General features: G+C 33.6%; 1 long non-coding RNA gene across 2 annotated transcripts; it reads right to left on the bottom strand.

Moving 5' to 3' along the window:
* Positions 1-396: 396 nt before the first annotated feature.
* On the bottom strand, positions 397-4534 carry LOC139843672 (uncharacterized). 2 transcript variants are annotated; one of them, XR_011757672.1, is made up of 5 exons: positions 4089-4534; positions 2141-2986; positions 1851-1925; positions 1264-1386; positions 397-745 (listed from the first exon to the last, which is right to left on the bottom strand). It is a non-coding gene; the product is annotated as an uncharacterized lncRNA (long non-coding RNA). The 2 variants fall into 2 exon arrangements; XR_011757673.1 differs by having other exon boundaries at positions 1851-1921.
* Between the last annotated feature and the right edge of the window lie 3438 nt (positions 4535-7972).

The following is a 7972-nucleotide window of genomic DNA, read 5'->3' as shown; positions in this document are numbered from 1 at the left end:
ATTTGGTGTTAAAGTTATGTGTTGCCTGATGTGATGTTAGATTTATGTTTGTATTTCTCTTTTGGTTGTCTCAATTGGGTATGTAATTCTTGTAAGCCCATGTTGAGCCTATATTGTAACTCTATGGTTTTTCACTTTTCTGTGAAAAAACACTATCTATTTAATTCTTGTTTTTTGCCCCAAAAAAAAAAAAAAAAAAGATAAGTCAGTTGTATATTTCTTAGTCTAATAGGAAAAAATAAAATAAAAAAAAGCCAATGGTACCTCGCATAAGAAGGTTAAACTTACAAATTTGGATACACACAAATATTATACCAAGTCTTACACAGTCAAAAATTGCCTCTAATACAAAATTATAACCCAGTTAGGAAGCATCACGCATCTGCCAAGTTAACAAAAGTATATTAGGTAGTGCAACTATTTCTGAAGTTAAAATTTCTAAAGATTAGGCGCATACTGACCAGCCTTAAAATATAATAATATATAATAGTTATATTGCTAATATTAATATTACTATTACTCTGTACTATTATTAACCAAATATCCAACTACAAACTATGATAATACGAACCCAAATAATTCTGACATAAGACAAGGTACAGTTGTACCCTTAGGATTGAAAAGGTTTGCTTGCCGGTGTCTTGTTAAAAACTCACCGTGAGTCTGCAACATTTGAGGCTCACTTTCATTGGCGTAAACATTTTTCATTAGGTCTCCATTGGGTTAGACTTGCGGAACATAAAACCTATACAAAAAACACATTAGCAGAGTTTGTAACTATCATGCCTAAATCTAATAATAAGCTTTAAATTGATAGGATCTAAGCTTTTTAATGTAGCAATAATACAAATTATAGAATGACAATTATATGATTCTTTATTGCCCCGTTTATATTCGATATAAACCAAATATAAGTTACTTAGCTTATCTGAATTTCAGTTTCTATCCGAGATTTGAAAAGGACTAATACTTGCTGAGTATTATGGCATTTGAATATATAGAATTAAAAATAAAAAAGTATAATTATATATGAATCAGATAAAACAGATAACATAGAAATTCAACAAAACAAAGAAGCACATAAACTGGGAAAAAATAAATGAGCTTTTTTGGAAGCATTATTTTTTTCCTTTTTGTGAAATATGTCATTCTTTGATAGTCATCCTACCCGTTACAGTCAAAGTATAACCAAGATTGACTTATGAAGCCAACTACCACTTCTAACAATATGAATCATGAGAGGTAAAGGCGGTAGAAATTTACCTCTGCAGCACAATACTTGAATAATACATGTATTTATTTGAGACTGCTAACAACCATTTTGAGATATTCACTAACTTCAGAGTTATCATGGTCATCCATTCTCATGCACTCTGCTAAATCTACCTGCATGAAAATAACAGCCACAAAGTCATGCACATTTTAATGATGTCAATATAAAATGCAGATTTTAGTATCATTATTTTACAAACAGAAACGTAGTTCAGCTTTCATACATATATTTATTGAATTGAATATAATTGTCATATAAGAATGTTGATTAGACAAATTTTAATGTGATAAATGCCATTTTTTAATGAACGGATCTTGATGGTTATTTTGATCGGATGGCTAATAATGGTTGCTAAGATTGTAATTTCAAACTTTGCCGAGCTAACTTTATCGTTCTTTTAATGTATTAAGTAGATAGATTGGAAGTATGTACAAACTTTACAAACTGTAGCATATCTAAATTCAAAATTTAAAATAACCTGATCGCATGGAATTTAGTTTGTAAGAGATGAAAAAAAATATCAGAATAAAACCATTCATAAGCAAGTGGTTGTATTGGAAAGTTTATGAAATATTACCTTTACAACATTGAAAATGATGCTTATAGTATTTATCAACACGTTGCTTCTATTCCGACCTACTCCCACACCTGTCTGGAAAGCAGAGCGATGAAATATTATAATCGTCAATCCTAAAAGTAATACCAACTTGTAATTGCAGTTGGAGTTTGTTGAAAGAAGCGAACGAAAACTGTTTTATGTCTAATAAATCTGGATTAATAAAGTCTTCGAGAATGCAGTTCTAAGTAACATTATAAGGCTAGTCAAAACCGTAAAATCTAATTTCTATTGCTATAAAATAAACCTACCTTCGAAGTATGGAGTATATGACAGCAAGGAGTTACCTCGAAGGTAAGTATTTCTGTCATATACGTTTACAAATGTCATGTAGATTAGTAGCAGATAATCTATCATTAGTTAGAGATGGCATTATCGCTAAATGGGCGAGTAGGGCAGATTGGATGACTCCCAAACGTAGACTTGACGAGAGTAACACAACCTATAGAAGGAAGCCTATAAGAATTATATATGCTTGATTGGCCAAACTAACACCACCCATCAATAAAATGCAACGACAGTTGCGAACCAAATTGGCCATATCCTTCCTGAATTCCGCTTTCATTAAAGAGAACCTTCAGATAGAATTGTAGCCATCAGTTAACTTTCATTCAACTCTATGTCAATCATGTCTTGACAAATGCATCTTTGACCCAGACCAGTAAACACATTAACAGCACATTCCAATTGTCTTTGAAAGCATTAAATAACACTTGTCAGACTATGAAATCCATATGCTTTTCATATGCTTTATCAGCAAGTTGTAAATTTCCAATTCCAACAGTAAGAAACAGTCCAGCTGCACATATCATGACATTGACCTTCTCAAGTCAAAGCTTTAAAATTTAGCCAAACATGACCATCATGGACAACTGTATCTACCAACACCAAATGCGTTCTGAATCGTCAAAGCTTGATTGGATTTTCGTTACACAAATAAAAAATCAATCTTACTTCATCTGAACCGTCATTTGAAATAGATTCAGGTTCATCACTTGATTCATCCTTCTATTTTGCTGCGAAGGCACCATTCAGAGACTTTGTTTAACATTAGTAACTGACTTCGTTCAGTGAGTATATCGACCTAGTAAACTGAACTGTAAATAAGTACAAAAAAATAAGTAACATATGGCAGCAAAATGAAGAACAGCACACAGGGGACTAAGCATTTACAACGGGTTGTGTTAGTCACATATAACACAGTTAAATACTTCAAAACGTATTTACATAATTATATACTTTAAACATAGTGCCTTAGCTACCTAAATAATGAATGATTGGTTTATTGTTACATCGATTAATTTATAACGGCCTACGTAGACATTCAATATAAGAGGCAAAAATTTTCATGTGGATCAAAACTCCTAAAATCCGAAAATCGAACATCGATTAATCCTACTTTTGAGGAATATGTATGCATACTATTACTATCGGTTATAAAATAAGATGGAAAAACATATGAATAAATGGCAAACACAAAAGCAAACTTAGTAGCCCGTATCAGTTTTAGCATCCAGAACAAATGGTTAGTAACAATCCAGCTAAATACACTTAGTTGTCTCCAGATAAAAATATCAGTTTTAGCATCCAGAAGAAACAGTTAGTAATAGCATCCGGAACAAACAGTTAGCCCATATCAGTCACTATCAGTTACTAACTAAATACACTCAGTTAGTAATAACAAACATAAATCGTAATGCATCTAGAACAATTCAACTGTTCATTATCTCAGTACGCACAAAATAGATGTCTCCAGATAAATATAAAATCATTCTATAAGCTAAACTAAAACACATGTATGCAATCAACAAAGTGTAGCATAAATTTTATCACTAATACGTTATTATTAATGAACAAAGCATACAATCTTTCATTCAAGCATTTAGGCGAACACTTGAGTGCAAAAATATAATTATTATTCAATCGAAACATCTTTATTCATCAAACAAACCTTACTAAACGTCAAATTTAAGCTCATAATCGATCGTGTTAATTGTAATTGAATGACATACTGCGAGAATTGCTAATGGAAGATGAAACAATTAATCAAATTTCGTGAATTGATGTTTCAGTAAATCATGAACGTACCCTAAATCAGTTTACCGTGTGTATTTACAGAATTAAATCACTCATTACAGAAAATAAAACTCTAGATCAAATTTACGGAAATTTAATTAAATTAACAAACAAACTACAGACCTGATGGAGATTGACAACAACATAAGGAAGAATATAGTGGACATAGGATCTAGGTTTCAATTCGATTTGAAAACCCTAATCCAGTTTATTGTTGTCGTATCTCATCTCCTATGGCGATGACTGTTCCGATCGTTGTCAATCTTTAGAACCATAAATCACGATTAACGGAAGAACGTATATATAAATAAATAAATGATTAATCGTGAATTGAGATGCTAAAACAAAGAAACGCAGGTAAAATTAGGAACCTAATCGCGTGTGTGGATGACGATAAAACACTCTCAATCATATTGCGTTACTAATTCCATCATTTTACTGGGATGCAGAATCGCCGTAGGAGAAGAGAGGGCGACGGAAATTCGGGTGGAATAAGGTTTTGGGAATTAACGTGCAGTTTGTGACAGCGTGGAATGGTTAAGTGTTCATTATTGTTAATTGTAATTATCAGAGGGATTAACACGTCAGGAGTCTTGATTAAGATTAAATTAAGGATTGACAGCAAAACCTTCACGATTTATAATATGTTATAGAATAGATTATAGATAGATAGTTATAATTATGGTTTATAATTTACAAATGTAATAAGTTCATAAGTGTATTTTGATTTTGAAAGTGGAAGGAGGGGATGAAGATAACGGATTTTATTTAAGGTTCATGCATGTTAAGACTAAAGAGAATGGAAATGAAGAAAGATGAAAGAGAATGATAATGGAGAAAATATACGTAAAATGATTAAAGTAGTGTTAAAAGGATTGATTATGTTAATTTTGCAATCTTATCCTCGTTACTTTGCTAACTTAAAATGTTTAACTGAAGATTTGTAAGATAATAAAGTTTAGTGGTGTTTTATAAACAGAAATGATTTTTTTCAAATTGAGGGGCCTTGTTAATATATCTGGATGTTCAAGGACTACTTGAGAGGTTAAGCATATATGTTATAAACCCGATTTGGGTTTTGAGAGCCCATTCAGTCGTCATCATCGTCTCATTCTTATTTCATCTGTTGCCCTCGGTTTTTTATTCTCTGATCATAATTTGATTGTATCATCTTGATACAATTAGTATTCAATTTGTTCTAATTATTATTCTCAGTTTCTGTATTAAGGATTGTACCTTTGTTGGATGTTGTTACTTTGGTAACAATTTACATATGGTTGTGTGTTCTTGAATGAAGAATTGATATTCTATGATTGACGAATTATATGTTTGTGTCTTATTTCTACATGGTATCATAGCGACCACCTTGATTGTTGGTGATTTTTCTTCGATTACTTCAATCAACGATCTAGGGTTTGCTTTTCTTCATCTGATATTCATCTATTTGGGTTCGATTGTGGGTGTTTACATCTTTCTAAAAGACGTTCCCCTGGTTGTTTGATAAAGATTGAGAAGAAATCTTAATTTTATAAATTAAGGTTAGGGTTTTGTTCACTCTTCACTTGGCTGTTCCAGAGAAGAAACGTATTTTTCCGCTGCTATTTCTCTCTTCTTTGCTTTCAACTGAGCAGGGCGTACTCTTCTTTATTTTTTTGTTCTTTTCATCTTGTAAGTATCGTTTATCTAGGTTGTATAATCTTGTAGGGGACTTTGAGTAACACTTAGAACAGCACCCTTGAGATTCTGTTTATCTGGATCACTGCTCAGACTATCCTTTAGGTCTGCATTTTTTAGACATCTGTGTGTTCATCTTTGCATTGATGATTTATCTATTATTATTGTTCTAGTGTTTCTAACTTTGCATTCATAATTCATTGATGTACTGTCAACGCCTTGAAAACACAACATTCTAATTATTTATTCAATTAACATGTTCAACTTTTTTGAGATGTTCCTGAATTAGCTACAGAACAAGAAAGAAAGCCATGTGCTTGTACTAACTATCTACTAAACTTGTCGACCAAAGTGCAAACATAGTTTGGACTAATGGTCAATAGAGTTATACTTGGACAATAGACTCTCTGAGCATAGATACGCTCTACAACTGTTTTAAATAGTGGTGTTAGAGCTTAAATTAACTCGATTATGTAAAACTTGTATATGCTCGGTGTGTTATAAGCTATCGAGATGTAATAGTCTGTATCAACTGGCTATCCATTCTACTCTAAGATAATTGTGATTCTTTGAAATTTTTATATCAATAAGAGTATAAGTTGAAAATTACTTTGACTCTTGTTAATTTATATGAAATTTAATCTTAACTATTTAAACGATTATACTTTTAACAAAAAGATTGTATCCACCCCTTTTACAATACTTTTAGTTGTTAAACGCGACCACATTCCTCAACTTTGATATTGGTGGAATCGGATTCAAAAGAGGTGGTGTATGTGAGTTATCATGATGGTGTCAAGGGAGCAATTGATTTTGCTTCCCTCGCCTCTAAGTTCGAAAATACCAATGGGAAAAAGCCCATTATTACAGAGTCGGTTGAGGCAGATTCATCTACCACTTCAGGTACTCCTTTCGAAGCCTTCAGTGAAATGATGAATAATTTGGGAGTCGAAAAAGTCAATGTTATTCTTATAACTTCCAATGACGCTCCTAAGGTCTCAACTAAACCTAAAAACCCTGCAAGAAGAGACCGGTTCAAAATGCGGAGATGAAACGGTTTACAAAACGAGTCACCAAACTAGGTCCGATGACCTGATAAGATAGTTTGAGTTTTCCCAACTTTTTGAAATAAGCTTGGAGCATATGCTCTAGTCTTTTGGAAAAGGGGTTATCACCAAAATGCCCAGATATTTTTTACCCCTTGCACCAGAGCCGAAAAAAAAAAAAAATTGACAAAATGCCCTCGCAAGGCGCAAGGCACCTTGCGACCTTGCGACCTTGCGTGTTTGCGTCTTTTCTAAAAAAACTACGGTTAAATGACATTTTTCAACCTGTCACTCCACACTTTCATCCGATTCGCAAACACGCAAATAAAGTCACACAAGCGATTCGCAACAACGCAAGCACAAACGCAAACCCTCTTCAATTACTACTACCAGATTCTCCTCCTTCATCATCTCCACCACCACCTAACCCCTCTTGCTACCACCGTGACTTCTTATACTAGCCTACAAGGGTTTTCACGAAGTATTAGGGTTTTCACGCAAAAGAAATCGGGTTTTCATGAAGTAATTAAGCAAATAATCAAGGAATCAAATTTGCAACGATGGCAAGCACCCAGGTTAGTGATTACTTTGTTGTTTATGTGTGTGTTATCTGTTTATTTTATCTTCGATGCGAATTGTATAAATGTGCACACCAACTGCTCGATGAAATGTCTGTTCGAGGTGTATTTGTGTTTAACGAAGTACAACCGTTGTTTTATGACATGCAACTGTATTTTGGGTTATATGTTCGAGTGAAACATACATTAACTGCTCGTAGAATTAGGGAAATTGACCAGACGCAAGACCTAGTTTGCGTGCTTGCGTATGCAAAGCTACTGGACGCAAGGTTGTCTTTGCGTCCTTGCGTGTCCCAGAAGCTTGTCTTTGCGTCCTTGCGATGGTCAATTAAACGGACGCAAGTTTTATCTTGCGTTCTTGCGTCCTGTTACTTTCTGCTGATTTTATTGTTACTTATGCAGGGATTTGTGGAAGGAAAGTTAACGATGAAGAATAAGTTGAGCGTTATAGGGGATGTGAAGAAGGTCATGACTGAGAATCAAATTAAAAAGTTTAAAGAAACGTGTTTCGGTCCATGGTTAGATCTAGAATACTTTGGTAATGATCCCGGGCTTGTACATTGCATGCTCCAACGGAAGAGTGTGCGGCCGGATAGACTAGATAATGTTAAGTACCCCGATGAGCATGAGGATATATGGTTTCATTTCCAGAACAATTTTTCGATTAGATTTGGTCGCCGTGAATTTTGTCTTGTTACGGGTTTTTTGT

Source organism: Rutidosis leptorrhynchoides, chromosome 4 (assembly GCF_046630445.1).
Source record: "Rutidosis leptorrhynchoides isolate AG116_Rl617_1_P2 chromosome 4, CSIRO_AGI_Rlap_v1, whole genome shotgun sequence".
Classification (NCBI taxonomy): domain Eukaryota; kingdom Viridiplantae; phylum Streptophyta; class Magnoliopsida; order Asterales; family Asteraceae; genus Rutidosis; species Rutidosis leptorrhynchoides.
This window is presented reverse-complemented; position numbering and strand designations above follow the sequence as displayed.